This window comes from Cupressus sempervirens, chromosome 8 (genome assembly GCF_028749045.1).
Source record: "Cupressus sempervirens isolate cs-2001-9-10 chromosome 8, ASM2874904v1, whole genome shotgun sequence".
Taxonomy (NCBI): Eukaryota; Viridiplantae; Streptophyta; class Pinopsida; order Cupressales; family Cupressaceae; genus Cupressus; species Cupressus sempervirens.
The window spans coordinates 188,958,326-188,982,034 of record NC_143125.1 but is presented as its reverse complement, the minus strand read 5'-3'; positions in this window follow the sequence as shown (position 1 = coordinate 188,982,034).

The following is a 23,709-nucleotide window of genomic DNA, read 5'->3' as shown; positions in this document are numbered from 1 at the left end:
CATCATATAAAGTTCTCCTAGAAATCTTCCAAGGACTACCTAATATCACACTCCCACAATTCATTGTCATGAAATTTCACCAAACCTAACCTTGATATGAACTATTTGAAAAAATTACAATGGCCCTTTGATTAACCTTTACATTCAAATCTTGGTTCACCCAAGTTGAACTATAAGGATTACGATGTTCTACTAATGCCAACCCCATCTTCTAAACCATATCAACTAAAACTAGATTACTATAAGCCCCTAAATCAATAATGAAAGTAGATACTTTACCTTTTACCAAGCATCAATATTTGAATATACCTTCTTGTGCTGATGGTAATGTCAATCCTCCATTCCTCATAAGAAGACACTCATCTTCCTCATGTAGTATTAGGATGGGATCTCTCTTTTCTTCCCCTTTTGTTAGGTTTATTCTCCTTTATTTAACCTTATATAAATCAATCCATTTAGGAAAACTAAATTATTGATACTCAACTTCATTACAATGGAAACATCTCCCAATAAAGACTCCACTTCCTCTTCCACCTCCAAAACTTTGTCCTCTAGAACATCCTCTTATGTCAAGTGTAGACCTTTTATACTTGTCTTGATTTCCTATATTATCAAACTAATTTTTTCCACCCCTTCCTTTCTTGGAAGATCCTCCTCTATTGTTTTGTATCTCATTCTTTCTTTTCAACCTATTCTCTACTCTAATTGCTGATTAGAAACATTCTCCAAGGGTCCTAGTAATGTTTAAACCAATCTCATCTTGAATGTTAAATTTTATTCCACTCATATACCTTGCAAAAAAAATTTATTCTTCTTCTACTTGCCCCCTTATACTTAGGGTATGAAACTAATCAGTGTATGACATGAAATCCATGTTTCTTTGCTTGAAACTATTCCTTCTCATCTTCATTTTAATAGCCAAATCTGAAGGTAAAAACTAAATTCTTACCATTGTCTTCATCCTATCACAATTTGAAATATTATTTAGGCCTCTAGCCATTCTCTCATTTTGTAAACATTTTCACCAAGTAAGGATTCCCCTTAAGTGTTCCTTTCCCACTTTTACATTCTTGTCCTCTTAGATGTCCTCTAGATCTAAATAGTTTTCAAGTGCTTCTATCCATCCAAGCACTCCTTCACTCCCCATCTTTCCATGATAGATAGCTAAATCCATACCTATCTTTAGTGTAGTACCTTGTACTACCTTTATCAACTTCAAAAATATTCTTTCATTAGGATCATCTACTTCTTCATGATCCCCTTTCTCTTGTCTTACATTATGGTTTCCTTCTTCCTCATTGTTCTCTCCATGTTCTTTATCATGGATTGCTTCCCCTCTAGGTTCATGTATATATTTTTCCAAGGCTTCAATCCTTGTAATCAGATTCAATCTTTCTCTTCTTAACCATCTATGTTCCCTTTCCTTGGATGCTTCTAGATCCCTCTTCTCTCTTCTTTCCCTTTCCAATTCTTGTCTTAACTCTTACATCTCCATAGTAATTTGTCCCTTAAGAGGAATGTTTTCAAACTAGTTCTTCTCCCTACATAAAGACCTACGAGCTGACACTTTAATGTCACTCCATGCATAGGGTGATGGTGGGATGATGTTCCAATCAAGAAGAGTAAGGAAAGTGGTCAAATGCTCAAGTGTCAAAATAATGCAATGAACTACAATGCCTCTATTGGCATTAAGTCAAGCTTATTATTAGTAACAACACTTATCTAGATCCTATATGGTTATCTAGCTCATTGAATAGTCTAAAATATTTGCCATGTAATTCTATAGCCAACTAGCTTTATAGTTCCTACCAAGCATCCTAGTGGTCACTAAGCGAATTTAGTTAGTATTAAGTACAATAGTTCAAACCAAGCAGAATTAGGTAGTGTGAAGTCTAGTAATTCAACCTGAGCAAAGAAGTATTTACCAAGCTTCATAGTTTCTACCAAGATAGTAATTCATGTGAAGTGATGTTAGTTTTAATCGAGCTATGTGATCATTAGTGTTTACTGAGTGTAGTCATGGTAAATGAGTAATTCAATTTCTACCAAGTTACATAGTATCTACCAACTCACTAGTGCAGACCAAGTTTGAGCCTACTCTAAGATGATTACTATGGATCAAGCTTCTACTTCTACTAAATGCATGATGATGTCGAGTAGTGATAGTGGAGGCCATGTATCAGAACTTGACCAAGTCAATCTTCAAAACTTGAGTGTCTTCATTTGAGCTGACTTTGTAATATTGATGTTAATTTTTATATTAGCTAACTTTGTAATTTTGTAAATTGGATCGATGTGTGTGTGTGTGTGTGTGTGTGTGTGTGTGTGTGTGTCTGTGATAGTGGAGGCCATGTATCAGAACTTCACCAATTCAATCTTCAAAACTTGAGTGTCTTCATTTGAGCTAACTTTGTAATATTGTTGTTAACTTGTATATTGGCTAACTTTGTAATTTTGTAAATTGGATTGATATATGTGTGTGTGTGTGTGTTTGTGTGTGTGTGTGTGTGTGTGTGTGTGTGTGTAATGTATTCTATCATATCCAAGTGTAAGTAAGTAAGTAAGCATGTATGAAAAAGTGAGAGTGAAGAATATGCAAGAACCGTGCAAATGTGAATCAACAACAAAGTGTATTGTAAGGCCATATCAACAAAGGAGTAGCAAAGTCATATTTATCACATAAAGGTGATCAGTACATCAAAGAATCTTTATTAGTAAATCAATTGTAAGTCAGAGATCTATTATTTCATCCTAATAGGTGAAGCAGTCCAAATCCTCTAACAAGGTAGACTTAACAATCTTTTGTCAAATCTTTTTACCGAGTGCATACTTCATTGTATAACTGTAAAACATCTAACAAGGTGGACCTAGCATTCCTAATTGCTCTTAATAGGGTCAACCATTAGAATTGATCATTGCAAGCCTTAATAGGCCAACTTCATGATGCTATGTTGAAGCTTTTTGGGTATCATCACCACCCCAGTTTTACTTTCTATTTGAAAGGTTTCTAGGTCAACAAATAATTGTGTTCAAGTGTCATGAATTTTTATGTTTTCAGTTTCTCATCTATGCAATTAGATTTGATTTAATAGATTAAATGGTAATCAAATTATTGTAGTTAGATTGAAATTGGAAAAAGCTTTTGAGGTTACTAATTCACCCCTCCCCTTTTAATAACCTTGCATAGTCTTAAATATTTCCAAAAATTGGTATCAAAGCTCTGTGGTTCTCAAGATAAATCTTAATAGCTTGAGAAAAGATAAAGGACAATGGAGATATTCAAACTTGATAAGTCAATTGACAATGAAAAGCTAGATCTAGAAATGGCCATTGCACAACTCAAGAAAGCTAAGGAGCAACTTTCCCAATCCTTGAAAAGAAGGAAGGAACTTTCAAATCAAATGAATGATCATTGGTACATTGAAGAAAAGATTGAAGACATTTTCCCTTCAATTAGTTTAGATGAAGAAAATGATACAATCAAAGAACTCTTAGAAAAGAATGGTTACCTACAAGAAGAAATAAGAAAGATCAAAAGAGAACAATAAATTTAGTTCGTAAGGCTATGTGAAATCTTGGAATAAAGAAACAAGATGAAAGAAGAAATGGATGGAAGAAAAAATGAAATCCAAAACCAATCACTTCAACATGCACATATTATAAATCAAATCTCTGAAGTAAATGAAGAAATCATGAGCCAAAGATAGATCAATGAAATATTAAGAAATGATATCATTTTAGAAAGAAAAATTAATGAAAGAATAAGAAGTGAGCTGAGATCTGAAAAGAAAATCAATGAAAAATTGAAAAATGATCTAAACACTAAAAATCAAATCAATGAGAGAATGATGAAATCCCAACTAGACATGAATCAATTGAATGAGAAAAATCACTATAGACAAAAATGTAACGTAGGAATTGGATACAAAGAAGAAGGTGAATCCTCTAAACAAGGTGCTCAAAGGAATCAAAGACCTACTTGCAATCACTATGGTAAGATAGGTCATACATCAAACAAATATTGATGTAATGGTAAAGGAAACTTCAATGGTAAATGTTACAATTGCAATCAGCATGGTCACACGACTAATGAATGTAAACAGAAACCAAAATTTGAAGGCAAGTGTCACAAATGCAAGAAATAAGGTCACAAGGCATCAAATTGCAGAACCAAATCATTCAATCTAGTAGAGAAAATTGTGAAAGAAATATTTGGTTGGGACAATAACACTTGGTGTAGATGTTATTATTATGGAGAGTATGGATACATTGGCATGAACTATGTTAAACATCACACAAGGAAGAGAGATACCACCATAAGATGTTTCACTTCTACAGAACTTGGTCATCTAGCTAAAAATTGCATGAAGACAGGAAGAGTTGAAGATGAAAAGAAAGAAAAAGTACACAACATCAGAACACAAATGAGGTAGCAATGGATTCCTAAATCCATCAAGCAAGCTAGTCCAAGAAATGATGGTCACGTCACTCAAGAAGTGGGTGGCTCCACCATTTCCAACTAAGTTCTTAAGTAAGAATTGGAACTGCATTATCATGATCACATCCAAATAGTTCCAAAATTAAAAGAAAGGAAAGATCCAAATCAGTATTCAAGATACAAAGGGATCATAGAACATCGGTATCAATTATCACTAAGTTACTTTATCTACCAAGTAAGGTTGGGTCATGGATTCTACCGAGCAAAGTCGGGAGTAACTAGTCACACATGTTTGGTTACCAAGTTATGAAGCATTCACTGAGTTATTCAAACACATAGTGGATGTTAGCTTATCAAACATAATGTTTTCATCATATCTACCTTCATACTAACCATTAATAGCAAAGTGTTAGTAAAAGGTAGAAAATCGAATTCATTTTGTTTTATGTGTATTATGATCAAGCAAATTGCAGAGTGATCAAGTGACTTAGACCAATATTTGCAATAAAAAATTTCAAAGTTTTCCATAACCTAATTAGTAACCATGGCAACACCAAGAAATAGTAGAAAGGAAAAGAAAGGGTTAAAAATTTTTTTCCAAGGAGTTGAATGGAAACCACCAGATTTCAAACTTGTGCTAGTAATTGCTGAAACTCTCGATCCAAATGGAGCACAATTGGAGATCCCTTCTAAGGTACTACTCATTAAAGATATCTGAACTCATTTTAAATTTTTAATTCAAGAAATTGGAACCCTAGAGATGGATGATGCCCTAGGTAAATTGTGTGTGAATGGTGTTCTTCAACCTGAACATAAGCACTTGGAAGATAAGAGTTTAACCCACATTCCCCACCTACCCCAAAGTTTCCAAATCAAATAGATCAGATACATCCTAAGCTGAGTTCACAATGGCTAGTTATGGCTTGAGCAATTAGTTTTGATTACTAAGAAGATGATTCATCATATCACTAGCCTTCTGATGCTCTCCAAAGCCAAAACTACTAAAACACTAGGTCAGGTCGAGTTAGAGAAGAAAACCATAGCCAAGTGGGATGATAGAGGTATGAAGATTAGTAGTGTAACTAATGCAGAATGAAAATTTGGCATACATGTGATAGGTCACAAGATCTATAGTTCTATTCATCTAAATAGTGTGTCATGTGAAGCTGTAGACTTGGCATTTGAGGTTGTAAAGAACAATATATAGTATGATCTTTATAGACTTTTTGTTGAACCAATTTAACAAAAACATGGAAAGTATAAGGATATCCAAGAATAATACTTGTAAATTCAGTTCTTTGTTGACATGTTTTTTTCTCTATGTTCAAAATTTTTTCCCTTCTAAGGATACAGTCATATGGAGAAAGGGTGTACTAGTTTTGTATTAGTGGTAAAAGAACAGATCTGTGTCACTATTTATGATACAAAAACCTATTTTGGTCAAATCTAATATCTCTATCAAAACTCAATTTTTTTCAAAAACTAAAAATACCATTTTATAGATCTCAAATTCAATATTATCATTATATAATATTTTGAGTTTTTTGATTAGTTATAATATGTTATAATCTCAAAATATTATAAGTCGATATTTCAACATCTCAAAAGATGCTCCCTCAAAAAAGGAAAAAAATAGTAAATCATATCAAAAAAATAAAAAAATTATATTTATCTCTAGAGGAGAGAATCCTCTTCACAAATACGTAATTTTTTTTCAAGAAGGTATAGATTTGATAGGGAAGTTTTGATGGGAGGAAAAAACTGTTGGATTTTGATAAGGTTGAACTTGAGTACTTATAACAAAGAAAATATACATCAATAATAATTTTTCCTTTTTTCTCACTAGCTATACAAGTCATCTATAAGATATTTTCAAATCAGAACAAAAGAAGATGATTTGCATATACTTGTTTGATGGGAACTACACCCTATATTTTTTATAGTTAAAAAAGGGACATCAAAATAAAATAAAATGAATAAATTCTTTTTAAAAAATAAATAAATTATAGGCATAAAATTTATCCAATTCTACACATTTCATTAGTTTAGATCATCTTAATATTTTAAACATAGATACCATTTTTTTGGTCATAAATGTTGAACTATCACATCCTAATATCTCGTTTCTTTATAAAAGGTGACACAAGTTTGTGCTTTTACCCTCTGAAGATTAATGAGTATATTGTAGAAATAGGTGAGAATTTTGTTAGCATAATAGATAATTACTTTGATGTATTCAAGGAGAAAATGAATAACAGATTCAAGATTCATAGGAAATTGGTTGAAGATTACAAAGATGATGTTTGTTTCATGGTAGACATTGACAAATTCTACATTTAGGTAGTGAGACCAACAGTTGTATGGGTAAAACCTCTTCCCTATGAGGTGAACATTGGTGAAGCAAAGGAAATAATTGAAGCCTTGATAAACAAACTTATTGATCCAAAGGCACCACACTTAGGAACATATGATGAGCCCAAGGCAAGAATAGAGTTTGAAATCAAGCTTCCACAGGCGGTTAATAAAGGAAAGAGGAGAATAGAAAAACTCAAAACTAGTACATCTCTTATGTTGACCAAAGGTAAAGGAGAAGATGATGATGAAGTAGAGGATGAAGAAGAGTTAGAAAAGGAAGAAGAGCTAGTGAAAAAGAAAGGAAAGGTAATCATCACCAAGCCACCCAAGCCATCCACTACAGTGTTCACTAGAAGATCTAGGAAGAAAGGTAGTGAAGTTTTATTTAGTAAGCCTCATCCCACCTTCTAGAAAAAACTAAAATAATTGGAAGAAAGTGCAGGCATAACCAACTTCAAATCATTGAACTATGAGACTAGAATAGAGGCTAAGAAGAAATAGATTGAAGAGTTGGTGCTAACCAAGATGGGCAAATGGAATTATTCCATTAATCAGATAGCTTCCCAGATCTCTAATGAATTGTTAGAGAATTTAAAGCCAATATGCAACTTAGCTACACATATAGCAAAAGATATCTATGGAAAAACCCTAAGGCAATTGTTACCGAGCATCACAAATACTGAGGTAAAAGAATCTATGAAGAAAAATGAAGACAAGTTGACTCTTAGATTCAATACTTGTTTAATTTTGTTAAAGTATATAGAGCATGTAGTCAAGAATACCACAAGTATGTGGAAGATTTTTTATCACTTGCATAAACAAAGTGACTTTCTAGTAGAAGTCAAGGATGATGATAATGATGATGAGGAAGAAGAAACATACTCTGAGCCAATACATTTTGATAGTGAAGAAGTTGAAGAAGATAAAGAGGATCAAGCTACCAAGGAAGAAAAAAAAGATGATGAGGAGATTGATCTTATGAATATAGCGGCCGCAATCATTGCCTCACTTCCTCAATATCCAAGAAAATCAACATCTACAACTAGTTTAGAGATATCTTCAACGATTTTGATTATGACCATAGCTGATACAAAAAATGTCCAATCACTCTTCACTCCCTCATAGCTTAGCACATCACTAATAGAAGTGTCTACCACTTCATCAACAATGAGTATAGTATGTTCTACAATTATGGATTCTACAGTTTTTTTTTGTACAACTTTCGATACTTCTATAAGTACATCAGTTTTGGATCTAGTAAGCATACCAGTAAGTATTCCATCTATTGGTACTCTATCAGTTTTCACAACTAGTCATACTATCTTTACTATTGTTTTCATTCTAGATTCTAAGGCATTAAGTACAGAGGCAGTTGAACCTAAGGCTCAACCAAGTAAAATATTTTTGAGTGGATAGGAGATAGAGGAGGATATTGACCTAGATGAGGAGATTGAGATTCCAAAATGGGATTTTGATAGTACCACTGCAGATGAAATGCAAATAATTGGTCAACTCCTACAAAAGAAAGGAAAATAGAAGAATTTGAGAGAGGAAAGAGATAAAATACAAAATCAAATAAGATGCTAAGAATATTTTGATTGAGATGATAGGTGTTGAAGTTGATACCTCTCAACACATTTTGTTTCAATTAGTAAAGGTAGTTTAGAAGTTTAATGAGGACTCTAGTGGTCATGAAAAATTGATTGAGAAAATAGAAAAGAAATTTGATAACAGAGTGCTTGAGCACATTGCTCATTAAATTGCCATTCAACAAGTAGATTTTTCCTTAATTTTGACCAATCTTGAAACCTCTTGCACAAATGTAACATCACTTTTTGGAAAATTATGTAATGTTACTAAGTTCACAAAGGAAATGAAGAGAAAACTGACAAAGATTGATGAAGATCACATGATTAAACTCTCTACAGAAGTCCAAATTGCTTTACATAAGTGTAAAGTTTTGAAAGAAATTTTGGACAAGACTTTAGCACTCATACTTAAGGTATATTATGATTTTTTTCTTATATTGGTGTCTCTGTGTAAATAAATTTTGAATAAATCTTTGGCATTATTGTCAAAAAGGGGGAGAAATAGTATTAGACAGTATGTATATATGGGGAGAGACACTTAGTATGTATATTGTCTAGGGGAGAATCATGCAAAGGAAAAGAAAATATAAAATTTGTAGACATAGTGTACTGTATAAACTTAAAAAGACAAATTTTGAAAAATCTCAAAAAAATAGCATGCCACACCAAGCCAGTATCACACTACATATAGGTTTTGGTTGTTAAGATTTTTAGTTAATAATGCCAAAGGGGAAGATTGTTGACATTAAGTCAAGTTTGTTACTAGTGACAACAGTTATTCATATTTTGTATTGTTACTAAGCTCATTGAATAGTCAATAGTATTTGCCATGTAATTTAGTAGCCACCAAGCTTTATAGTTCCTATCAAGCATCATAGTGGTTACCAAGTGAATTTAGTTAGTGTGAAGTACAATAGTTCAAACTGAGTAGAATCAGGTAGTGTGAAGTCTAGTAGTTCAACCTGAGTAGATCAGTAGCTACCAAGCTTCATAGTTTCTATTGAGCTAGTAGTTCATGTGAAGCAAAGTTAGTGTTAACTGAGCTATGTGATAATTAGTGTTTACCAAGTGTAGTCATGATAAATGAGTAATTCATTTTCTACCAAGTTACACAGTATCTACCAAATCACCAGTGTAGACTAAGTTTGAGACTACTTTGAGATGATTAGTATGGATTGAGCTTCTACTTCTACCAAATGCATGACGATGTTGAGTAGTGACAGTGGTCATTGTGTATTAGAACTTCAGCAAGTCAGTCTTCAGAAGCCAAGTGTTTTCATTTGAGTTGACTTTTTAATGTTGGTGTTAACTTGAATATTGGATAACTTTTTAATTTTGTAAATTGGATGGATGTGTGTGTGTGTGTGTGTGTGTGTGTGTGTGTGTGTGTAATGTATTATGCCATATCCAAGTGTAAGTAAGTAATCATGTATGAAAAAGTGAGAGTGAAGAATATTTAAGAAGCATGCAAATGTGAATTAGTAGCAAAGTGTATTATAAGGCCATATCAGCAAAGGAGTAGCATAGTCATATCTATCACATAAGGGTGATTAGTAGTTCAAAGAATCTCTATCAAAAAATTAGTTGTAAGTCAAAGATCTATTGTTTCATCCTAACAGGTGAACCACTCCAAATCCTCTAATAAGGTATACTTAATAGTCTTTTGTCAAATCTCTTTATCGTGTGCATGCTTCTTTGTATCTTTGTAAAAATCTAACAAGGTGGACCTAGTAGTCCTAATTGCTCCTAATAGGGTAGATCATTAGAAGTGATCATTTTAAGCCTTAAGAGGCCAACTTTATGGTGTAGTATCAAAGTTTTGTGGGTATCATCCCCACCCTAGTTTTACTTTATATTTGGAAGGTTTCTAGGTCACCAAATCATTGTGTTCAAGTGTCGTGAATGTTTATGTTTTTAGTTTCTCATGCATGCAACTAGATCTAATTTAATGGATTAAGTGGTAAGTTGATTATTGCAGTTAGATCTAATTTTGACAAAAGTTTTTGAGGTTGCTGATTTACCCCTCCCCTCTCAGTAACCTAACATAGTCTTGAATATTTCCAATAGCCTCTAACATGGGGATTTTTTTTTCAAGACTCCTTCTAAGACTAAAATTATATTAGATTCCCTTAATACAAAAATTCCAAGGTGGTTCAATAGGTGTTAGCCTCCCATAGAATCACTATTGAAGTAAACTTGTAATTTCACAATATAGGCCTTGTAGCCCTATCAATTAGGTCTCCAACAAGCTTGCAAAATTCATAACTCTAAGAACTCCCAAAACACCAAGCCAAAAAATTAAGTTTTCAAATACCATTTATTGAGTACTTTAACATTTCCAAAAGGTATATAGGGTAACATTTGAAAACAATCCTTGTTTTAAAACTTGATCAATAATGTAGGCTTCACAAAAGATGGGTTTACAAAGAAACTATGCCTCAAACTTACTTCCATACTCCAAGGCTCTCAATAGTCTCATAAAATGGAATTAATTAATGGAATCCACAACCAATTTTAGTTTTTGGTCACTTCAAGTATAAAACCCCAATTTATGCCTTCAAACCCTCAAGAACTAAGGCATTCTCAATCTGCACTCTCCCAACACTTTCTCCAAGATATAAAGGATGGGAAACCTTGTCTCCAATATATGTAACTAGAATAAAACATAAAATTATCACATTCTTAATGCCAAAATGCTACTAATATATCATACCTGGAGAATTCAATGCAAAAGCCTTCAAATCAATATGGTGATCACTAAGAACTTATCTCCTCCTTCACAAGTGCATGTTACTAGGTTGTCAGATTATAATACACATGTCTAAATTTTGTGATTCCATGAGAACTGGGCCCAACAGTTCAACCAGAGCATTTCAATGGTTACCAAGCTTTTTAGTTTCTATCGAGCTAGCAAACTCATGTGATGTAAAGTTAGTGTTAACTTAGCTATGCGATGATTATTTTTTATCGAGTGTAGTCATGGTAAATGAGTAATTTAGTCTATACCAAGTTACACAGTATCTACTGAGTCAACATTGTAGAATGAGTTCAAGACTAATTTGAAATTATTAGTATGGATAGAGCTTCCACTTCTATCAAATGCATGACAATTTTGAGTAGTGACTATGGATGCCAAGTATCAGAACTTCACCAAGTCAATCTTCAAAACCTAAGTATCTACATTTGGGCCGACTTTGTAATGTTGGTGTTAACCTGTATTTTGGCCGACTTTGTAATTTTGTAAATTTTATATATATGTAATGTATTGTTTCATATCCAAGGTAGAACAAATAGTGTGAAAAAAAATAATGAATGTGGAATAGTATGAAAAGTGTGAAGTAATGTGAAGAAACATGTGAATGTGAATCAACAGTAAAAAAAGTGTATGGCCATATCAAAAAAGGAGTAGCAATGTCATATCCATCACATGAAGGTGATCAATACTTCAAAGAATCTCTATCAACAATCCAGTTCTAAGTCAGAGATCTATTGTGTCATCCTAATAGGTGAAACAATCCAAATCCTTTAACAAGGTAGACTAAACAATCTTTTCTCAAATCTCTTAATAAAGTGCATACTTCATTGCATGTTTGTAAAACCTCTAACAAGGTGGACCTAGCATTTTGAATTTCTCCTAATAGGGGAAATAAGCATAAGTCATCATCCTTAACTAGCCAGCTTTATGTTATAGTATTGAAGTTTTGTGGGTATCATCCCCACCCCAATTTTACTTTCTTTTTGAAAGGTTTCTCGGTCACCAAAATTATTGTGCTCAAGTGCTATGAATGTTTTATTATTTTAGTTTCTTATGCGTGTAGTTAGATCTAATTTAATGAATTAAATGGTAACTAGATTATTGAAATTAAAATCTGAATTTGATAAAGTTTTTGAGGTTACTAATTCACCCATCCCCTCTCAATAACCTAGCTAGTCTTGAATATTTCCAACAATTGGTATTAGAGCTTTGTGGCTCTTAGGATAAATTTAATAGTTTGAGCAAAGATCAAGGACAATGGAGATATTCAGACTTGATAAAGCCATTGATGATGAAAAGAAAGATCTATAGATGGCCATTGGACAACTCAATAAAGCTAAGGAGCAAGTTTCCCAATCCCTAAAAAGAAGTAAGGAACTTGTAAATCAATTGAATGATCATTAGTACATTGAAGAAAAGATTGAAGACTTTTTCCCTTCAAGTAGTTCAGATGAAGCAAATGAGGCAATCAAAGAACTCTTAGATAGAAATGATTTCCTACATGAAGAAGTAAAAAAGCACAAAATAGAACAAGAAATTTGGTCAATAAGGCTATGTGAAATCTTGGAAAAAAGGAACAAGATGAAAGAAGAAATGGATGGAAGAAACAATGAGATCCAAAACCAATCCCTTCAGCATGCAGATCTTATGGATCAAATCTCCAATAAAAATGAAGAAATCATGAGCCAAAGAGATATCAATCAAATATTAAGAAATGATCTAAATTTGGAAAGACAAATCATTAAAAGAATAAGAGGTGAGCTCATAATCGAAAAGAAACTGAGTGAAAAATTGAAAAGTGACCTAAACACTAAAAAGAAGATCAATCAAAAAATGATGAAATCCCAAGTAGAAATGAATCAATTGAATTACCTGAATGAGAAAAATCTCTATAGATAAAAAGTGTTGGAAATGATTGAAATGATTATAAGAAAATTTGTTGGAATAATATATGGAACTGGTAAAGAATGTCCTCAATCATTGTTTTGTCATTGATGTCAAACTTGCTACTTGCAGGAATGACAATTGCTTTAGTGATCCAAATACTATCAATTAGTTGATTGTCAAGGAGGAGGCAATCAATAAGATGTAACTAGAACACCTAGAGAAAGGTTGAAGTTATGATGTTGTAATGAAGTACATGGATCAGCTAATCCATTGATGAAAAAGTGTATTTGATGACATACTATAAGATACAAAGAATGGACACACTGAAACATATCAAAGATTTAAGGTTTTAGCTAAGTCTTTTGTAAAGCTCAAACTAAGTTCATTAGAGAGAAGGAGCCGAGCAAGCTAGTAAGAGCCAAGCAATTTCCTAGTTAATGTCGAGTAAACTTCAGATGCTGAGTACACTTCAGATACCGAGTAAACTTCAAATGCCAAGTAAACTTCAGATGCCGAGTACACTTCAGATGGTGAGTAAACTTTAGATGCCAAGTGACACAGAGCTTATCAAGTGTCGAGCAGAACCAAGTGTCGACCAGGTATAGGTGTTGAGTAACACAGAGGTGTCGAGCACCAGTAACTCAATAATGCCAAGTTGCTACATTATTTTGAAAATTGAAGATTCGCCAGATCTAAGTCGACAAGGTTGTTATCTAGAAATTTGTGAATTAAAAGGAACATAAGAATGATGAGCTGGTGGCAGAGAACACCATGTAGAACATTTTTAAGGATACAACTGGTGAAGTTTCTAGAAGAGAACAAGATATGGGGTAGATACATTGTATCCTACCTAATCCATTTTGAAACCCTAAAATTGGAGACAGAGAATTGAGTGGCAAAGGCAAATCAGATTTCTATTTCAGAAGACATAAGTTAATGAAAAAATAGAGAGAGAGGTGGTCAAGCATAAAAGTATGAAGTACTGAAGAAGGTGCTAAGGAGAAGAAAGCATAGGAACTCTATTTGTATAGACAACCACAAGGATGATTGCATTGGCAGAATGAGTAAGAAGACTCAAGGAGATGAAGCTTAAGAGGAAGACAAGCAGTTAGAGCTGGAGTGATTGAAGCCAAGCATAAGGATTGAACTAAAAGTGTGATCTAAAATCTGCAAAGTATGTTGTAAGTTATATCAGATCAAAAGACCATTATCGTTACTTTCTAACAATTGTAATAGTAAGTTTAAATCCTATGGACTTAGGTTGGTTTAATAGCCATAAGATAAATCCTTTAACCAAGTGACATTCCAAGTGAATGTTCTAAAGACCTTTAACCAAGCCCATTCCTAACAGTTTGGTGAAATCCTCTAACAGGGTCACATTTAACAATGTGTTGTAAGCCTTTAATAGGGAAGGCTTTTAATAGGGCATCACTTTAGAAGAGTGAGAATCAAGTAGCATGTTACTGTTGGTTTTTCACAAATTGGGTTTCCATAAATCATTGTGTCATGTGTTGATCTTGGATGTTTTATCTTTGCATATTGATTTACTGTAACTTGCTTATATGATTGATTTAAGTTTGGATGGATGAAAAGTGTATGGATTCATTAAAACTAGTAAAAAGGTATTAATAGGGCATTTGGACCTTGGATAACTGATGGAAATTCTAAAGAATTCTAAAGATTGGTATCAGAGCCTAACTGTTGATTCAATTTAAAGGGACTACAAGTAGAAAAGATCAAAATGCCATAGAGAGAAGTTCCCAAGCTCAATAAAGACAACTTTGTTGCATGGCAAAGTTTGATGAAGCTACATCTTGGATCCATAGGAGATTATGCCCAAAATTCAATTGTCACTAAACATGTAGATCCAATAGGTGCTCCTACTACAAAAGACATAAAAAACAAGCATGAACACAATCAGACAATGCTGGAAATTGCCTCTACACTTGGCTATGCTGAATTTGATGATATCTAAGGATGTGACACTACATTCAAAATGTGGAAAGCCCTATCAGACATCTATGGAGAATATCAGAATGTACAAAGAGAAAAAGGAGAAAGTCTCAGAGGAAAGTTTGATGACATGAAAATGGAAGAAAATGAGAATGCTGCTCAGTATGGTGTAAGAATAAAGGAAGTGGTAAGTGCAATAAGATGCTTGAGTGGTCAACTGGATGAAGATACTATTAATAGTAAGTTCTTAAGAACCTTGCTCCCTATCTATGCTATTAGAGTATCAGCAATACAAGAGCTAAGATGTATACCAAGAAATTATCTAATTTTTGAAGGTATAATAGGGAGACTCACTACATTTGAGTTATCTAACTTTGATAACTACAGACCTGAAAATGTTGAATCTTCTTTTAAGGCCAAGTTATCACTAAAATATGTTGAACAGGTGAAATCAAAGAAAGGAAGAAAAATGAAGTATGTATCTAGTGATAGTAGCATTGATGACGAAGATGTGGAACAATTGGAAGCATTGCTCGCTAGAAGATTTCATAGGGGCAAAGGAAAATTCAAAGGTAAGATGCCTATCATTTGTTTCAATTGCAATGAAGTAGGTCATATTGCTGCAAGGTGTCCACAGAAAAAGGATTCCAAGGAAGGCAACAAATACGAGAATAGAAGAGATGATAACAAGAGAGATTACAAAGAAAAAGGTAAAAAGTGTTATATTGGTTAAGAAAATTCTGATGACAATGATGATGAAGGTGTTTATGTAGCCATGAAGGACCAATCTGATGAGGAAGAGACCACAACACTGGTAACATGTATAAACAAGAATGATAGATGGATCATAGATAGTGGATGCTCACATCACATGATAGGAGACAAAAGTAAGTTTGTTAACTTTACTCAGTATGATGGAAATAGTGTTAGATTTGGTAATGATGCTCCATGTCAAATCAAAGGAAAAGGTTCTATTAAGCTCACAAAAAAAATTTCATATGTTGAAGGATTAAACTACAATTTACTAAGTGTCTCACAGTTAGGCAATATAGGTTGCAAAATGGAATTTGGAAACAAAACTACAAAAATCTATGATATTGATGGTAAACTGATAGGAAAAGGAGATCAAACAAAGAGTAATTTTTTTTACCTTGATATGGATAATGTTTCTTGTTTATTTGCAAAATTTGATGATGAATGGTAATGGCATAGAATATTATGTCATGTCAACTTTGACAATCTAGTCAACATCAGTAAAATGAAGAAAGTCAAAGGTTTACCAAAATTGAAGAAGCCTAATAATATCATGTGCAAACAATGTTAGCTAGGAAAGATGACAAAGTCAAGTTTCAAAAGCAAAAACTATACATCTAAAGAGATACTTGAGTTAGTTCACACTGACTTATGTGGTCCAATGGAAATACAAAGCTATAGAGGAGATAAATACATAATGCTATTTGTTGATGAATATTCCAGGATGATGACTGTTATGTTCTTAAAACAAAAATCTGATGCTTTTCAAATGTTTAAGTGGTATGTGGCTAGAGTTGAAAAGGAAATTGGAAAAAGCTTGAAATGCCTAAGATCAGATAGAGGTGGTGAATTTACATCAAATGAATTCAAGATATTTTGCGATGATAAAGGAATCCAAAGATAAACGTTAGCTCCTAGAACTCCCCCATAGAATGGAATTGCTAAAAGAAGAAACAAATTTATGATTGACTATGCCAAAACACTAATGATGGAAAAGACTATTGCTCTAAAATATTGGAGAGAATCGGTAAGTGTAGTTATTTGTACACTAAACCGAGTACAAGTCAAGAAAGGTACAAATACAACACCTTTTGAATTATGGTATGGTTACTCACCTAATGTAAAACATTTCAAAGTATTTGGTTGCAAATGTTTCATCCTTAAAGATTCTAGAAATGGAAAATTTGATCCAAAAAGTGATGAAGGTATATTTCTTGGTTACTCCACTAGAAGTAAGGCATATAAGTGTTTGAATATTAACAATAACAAAATTGTGGAAAGTGCAAATGTAAATTTTGATGAGCACATAGAAGTTCAAGCTGAAATACCAAAGAAAATGGAAGAGTACAAAACCTTTGGTTATTCTTATGAAGGAATGACTGTTGATGAGGATGATGTAAATAAAATTGAAAATTAACAACAAGTGAATGTCGAGTTGCATTTAGAAGTCAAGTTGCAGAATGAAGAAAATACACAATCTGATTCTGAAAATAGTACACATGATGAAGAACAACCTAACAATGAAGTGCATAGTGATCCTAAATCCGAAAGATAAAAAATGGAAACAAGGATAGAGCCAAGATTATCCAAATATGTAAAAAGACATCACCTTGCTAAACACATAATTGGTGACAAAGATGCAAGACCAATGACATGGAATAGACTAAGACATGAATCATGTCTAATCAGTAAATATGAACCCAAGATAGTATATGGTGCATTACAAGATGATGACTGGTATAAAGCTATGGAAGAAGAAATTGATCAAATAAGAAAAAACAAAACCTGGAGTTTGGTTCCTAGACCAACTGACAAGAATGTGATTGGCACCAAATGGGTATTCAGAAACAAACTAGATGAGAATAGTGAGATTACCATAAAAAAAGCTACACTAGTATGCAAGGGTTATGCTCAAGAAGAAGGAATAGACTATGGAGAAATATTTTCTCCTGTTGCTAGAATGGAAGGAGTAAGAACTTTACTTGCATATGCTGCCTACAAAGATTTTAAAGTCTATTAGATGGATGTAAAATCTACCTTCTTAAATGGTGTACTAGAAGAAGAAGTCTACATTGAACAACCAAAAATTTTTGTTGATGAAAACAACAAGGATATGGTGTGTAAGCTACATAAAGCACTCTATGGTTTGAAACAAGTACCTAGAGCATAGTATGAGAGACTTCACAAGTATCTAGTGCAAATTGGATTTGAAAGAACTGATGATAACAAAAACATGTACATCAAAGTAGAAGAAGGTAAAGACATTATTGTATCTAAAATCTTTGTGGATGACATAGTGTTTGGTGGTAAGGATGTACTTTGTAAAAGCTTTGCTGACAAAATGAAACATGAATTTGAGATGTCTATGTTTGGAGAAATCAAATTTTTTGTTGGGTTGCAAGTACATCAACTCAACCATGGAATATTTGTTACAAAATAAAAATACATCAAAGACATTCTTAAAATTTTTGGATTGGAGGAATCCAAACCAGTTAGCACACCAATGGCAACAAGAAATAAGCTGTCCAAAAATGATGAGTCAGTTGAAGTCAATCAAACAATGTATAGATCCATGATTGGAAAACTACAATATGTTGTACATAGTAGACCAGACATAGCATTAGCAGTTGGAATAGTGGCTAGGTTCTCTACTAATCTTGAAGAAAATCATCTCATAGCAGTAAAAAGAATAATGAGATATCTTAAAGGAATTGATAACTTTGGTCTATACTACAAAAAGAATGGAAAATTTGAGCTCAATGCATATACAGATGCAGACTGGGGAGGAAACATTGATGATAGAAAAAGCACAATTGGAGGTGAATTATTTCTAGGCAAAAGGCTAGTCACCTGGACTAAGAAGAAACAAACATGTACATCCCAGTCCACTGCAGAGTCAAAATATGTGGCAGCTGCAGTCAATTGCACAAACATTGTATGGCTCACACATCTATTGAATGGAATGAAAGAAGAAGTAACAAAGCCTGTGATATTGTATTGTGATAATATAAGTGCTATAAACATATCCAAAAATCTAGTGATGCATGGAAAAACCAAGCATATTGCAATCAAGTATCATAATGTCAGAGAATTGGTAGAAGACAAACAAGTAAAGTTGGAATACATTCACACAAAGGAACAAACTGTAGATATCTTCACCAAACCATTGTCCAAGGATGCCTATGAATATCTTAGAGGCAATTTGGGGGTAATACCCCTAACTCAAGTAGTTTAAGGAAACAAGGAAGCTACCCTGCATCAACAGGAATAAATCATTGAAATATTAACAGGTTTATGCAAAGGATGACAGCAGGAGTAGAAACTCCAAATCAGTCACAAGCATGGTGACAGAGGGAGAAAATAAAAAAGAAGCCAATGCTTATATTTTGCATGATAAAGATGCTACATCTTTGGCATTTATGTCAAAGAGGGAGAAATATGCAGAAAACTGATCAATACAAAGAAAGAGGGAGATATATATGAAAGAGGGAGATAGATGAGATCAATAGTAAAAATGCAGCAAGACAATGTATACAATCTTGGTGGTAACTAAGTGGATTAATTGATTAGTTTGGTTTGCCATCAATGCCAAAGAGGGAGATTGTTGGAAATGATTGAAATGATCATAAGAAAATTTGTTGGAATAATATATGGAACTGGTAAAGAATGTCCTCAATCATTGTTTTATCATTGATGTCAAACTTGCTACTTGCAGGAATGACAATTGCTTTAGTGATCCAAATACTATCAATTAGTTGATTGTCAAGGAGGAGGCAATCAATAAGATGTAACTAGAACACCTAGAGAAAGGTTGAAGTTATGATGTTGTAATGAAGTACAAGGATCAACTAAGCCATTGATGAAAAAGTGTATTTGATGACATACTATAAGATACAAAGAATGGGCACACTGAAACATATCAAAGATTTAAGGTTTTAGCTAAGTCTTTTGTAAAGCTCAAACTAAGTTCATTAGAGAGAAGGAGTCAAGAAAGCTAGTAAGAGCTGAGAAAATTCTTAGCTAATGCCGAGTAAACTTTAGATGCCGAGTACACTTCAGATGTCGAGTAAACTTCAAATGCCAAGTAAACTTCAAATGTCAAGTACATTTCAGATGCCAAGTAAACTTTAGATGCCGAGTGACAAAGAGTTTATCAAGTGTCTAGTAGGTATAGGTGCCGAGTAACACAGAGGTACTGAGCACCAGTAACTCAATAATGCCGAGTTGCTGCATTATTTTGGAAATTGAAGATTCACCAGATCTAAGCCGACAAGGTTGTTATCTAGAAATTTGTGAATTAAAAGGAAGATAAGAATGATGAGCTAGTGGCACAGAACACCATGTAAAACATTTTTTAGGATACAAATCAAAAAGTTTCTAGAAGAGAACAAGATATGGGGTAGATACATTGTATCCTACCTAATCCATTTTGAAAACCTAAAATTGGAGAGGGAGAATTGAGCGGCAAAGGAAAATTAGATTTCTATTTAACAAGACATAAGTTAATGAAAATAGAGAGAGAGAGAGAGAGAGAGAGAGAGAGAGAGAGAGAGAGAGAGCGAGAGAGAGAGAGAGAGAGAGAGAGAGAGAGAGAGGCGGTCAAGCATAAAAGTATGAAGTACTGAAGAAGGTGCTAAGGAGAAGAAAGCACAGGAACTCTATTTGGATAGATGACCACAAGGATGATTGCATTGGTAGAATGAGTAAGAAGACTCAATGAGACAAAGCTTGAGAGGAAGACAAGCAGTCAAAGCTGGAGTGATTGAAGCCAAGCATAAGGATTGAACTGAAAGTGTGATCTGAAATCTGCAAAGTATGTTGTAAGTTATATCATATTGAAAGACCATTATCGTTACTTTCTAGCAATTGTAACAGTAAGTTTAAATCCTATGGACTGAGGTTGGTTTAATAGCCATAAGATAAATCCTTTAACCATGTGACATTCCAAGTGAATGTTCTAAAGACCTTTAACCAAGCCCATTCCTAACAGTTTGGTGAAATCCTCTAACAGGGTCACATTTAACAGTGTGTTTTAAGCCTTTAATAGGGCAGGCTTTTAACAGGGCATCACTTTAGAAGAGTAAGAATAAAGTAGCATGTTACTGTTGGTTTTTCTCAAATTGGGTTTCCACTTAAATCATTGTGTCATGTGTTGATCTTGGATGTTTTATCTTTGCATATTGATTTACTATAACTTGCTTATATGATTGATTTAAGTTTGGATGGATGAAAAGTGTATGGATTCATTAAAAGTAGTAAAAACGTATTAATAGGGCATTTGGACCTTGGATAAATGATTCAACCCCCCCCCCCCCCCCCCCCTAGTTATTCTAAAGAATTCTAACGAAAAAGGAAAAGTAAGAATTAGATAAAAAGAAGAAGGTGAATCCTACAAACAAGGTGCTCAAAAGAATCAAAGAACTACTTGCAATCACTGTGGTAAGATAAGTCATACATCAAATAGATGTTGGAGTATTGGCAAAGAAAAATTCAAAGTTAAAAGCTAAAATTGCAATCAGCATGGTAACAAGGTTAATGAATGCAAAGAGAAACCAAAATTTGAAGGTAAGTGTCACAAATGCAAGAAACAAGGTCACAAGGCAATAGATTGTAGAACCAAGTCATTCAATCTAGTGAAGAAAATTGTGAAAGAAATATTTAGTTGGGACTATAAAATTTGGTGTAGATGTCATTACTATGGAGAATATGGACATGTTGGCATGAACTATGTTAAACATCACACAAGGAAGAGAGATACCACCATAAGATGTTTCACTTGTACAAAACTTGGTCATCTAGCCAAGAATTGCATGAATATAGGTAGAATTGAAGATGAAAAGAAAGAAAAAGTAGATAAAATTTGGAAGAAGACAAGGTAGGAATGGATTCCTAATTCTACTCAGGAAGCTAGTTTAGGAAGTGATGGTTATGTCACTCAAGAAGTGGATGACTTTACCATTTCCAACTAAGTTCTTAAGGAAGAACTAGAACAATTCTATAAAGATCACATTTCAAATAGGTCCAAATTGAAAGGAAGCAAAGATACAAATCAATATTCAAGATAAAAAAGGATCATCAAGTGAGATTAGTATTAGTAATCATTGAGCAAGGTTGGGTCATGGACTCTACTGAGCAAGGTCAGGAGTAACTAGTTATACATGGTTGCCAATTTATGAAGTCTTTACTGAGTGATTCAAATAGGTAGTGAATGACAACTATTGCACATAATAGCATCATCACAACTAACTTTGTACTGAGCATTAATGGAAAAATTTTAACAAAAGTTGGAAATCAAATTCATCTTTCATTGAGAATTCTAAGTGTTATTGCTATCAAAAAAATTGTAGAGTGATCAAATGACTTCGAGAAAAATTTGTAGGTAAAGTCTTTCAAAGTTTTTCATAGCTTACCAAGTAGCCATGATAGTGTCAAGTAGCAATAGAAAGGAAAGGAAAGGGTCAAAAATATTTTTCCAAGGAGTGGAATGGAAATTAGCTAATTTCAAACATGTGCAAGTGATTGCTAAAACCCTTGATCCAAATAGAGCACAATTGTAGATCCCTCCTAAGGCACTACTCATTAACAATATTTGAACTCATTTTAAGTGTGTAATTTAGGAAATTATATCCCTAGAGATGAATGATGGCCTAGGAGAATTATGTGTTAATGGTGTTGTTAAGCCCAAACATAAGCATTTGGAGGACAAGGCTTTAACCTACACTACCCACCCCCAAAGTTTCCAAATCAAATGGATCAAATACATCCTAAGCCAAGTTCACAACAACTAGTTATGGCTTGAGGAACTAGTTTTGATCACTAAGAAAATGATTCATCATATCATTATCCTTCCCATGCTCTCCAAAACCAAAATTATGAAAACCTTAGGTCAGGTGGAGTTGGAAAATGAAGCCCTAACTAAGTGGGATGTCAGAGGCATGAAGATCAGTAGTGTAATACATGTAGAACTAAAATTTGGCATACATGTGATAGCTCTCAAATCTTTAGTTCTAATTATCTAAATAGTGTTTCATGTGAAGCAGTAGACTTCACATTCAAGGTTGTGAAGGTCCTAAATTTGACATTTATTCATTACGATCAGGCAAAAAGACCAAGTTTGGAGATGATTGAGATACTGCATTGGTAGCATTGTTTACATATTATACGCATCTCAAGCTGGGGAAGCTTTATTTTTAAAATTTTAGTAGGACAAAGATCAAATTAGTAGTATAGAAAAAGGATGTGTCAGTGCTATACTAGATTAATGAGTATATTATTGAAATGGGAGAGAATTTTTTTAACATAATGGATAATTACTTTGATTCCTTCAAGGAGATAATGAATAATAGACTCAGGATACCTAGGGAATTGGTTGAAGATTACAAAGATGATGTTTACTTCATGGTAGATTGTGACATAGTCTATATTTAGCCAATGAAACTTAGAGTTGTATGGGTAAAACCTCTTCCATATGAGGTGAACATTGATGAAACCAAAGACATTATTGAAGCTGTGGTTAATGAGCCTATTGATCCAAAGGCATCACTCTTTGGAACATATGATGAGGCCAAGGCAATAATAGAGCTTAAAGTCAAGCTTCCATAGATGGTTAACAAAGGAAAGAGAAGAATAGAAAAACTCAAAGAAATCACACCTCTTACATTAAATGAAGAAAAAGGAGAATATGTTGAAGAAGAAAAGGATAAAGAGGAGTCAGAAAAGGAAGAAGAGCTAGTGAAGAAGAAAGGCAAGGTCATCATCACCAAGCCATCTACTACAGTTTTTACCAGGAGATCTAGGAAGAATGGTATTGAATTTCTTTTTAAAAGCCCTCCTCTAACCTTTGAAGAAAAAATAAAGCAATTTGAAGAAGATGCATGCATAACCAACTTCAAATCATTGAAGTATGAATCCAAGAAAACAGTTGAGAAGAAATAGGTTAAAGAACTTGTGCTAACCAAGATGGGAAAATGGAAGTATTC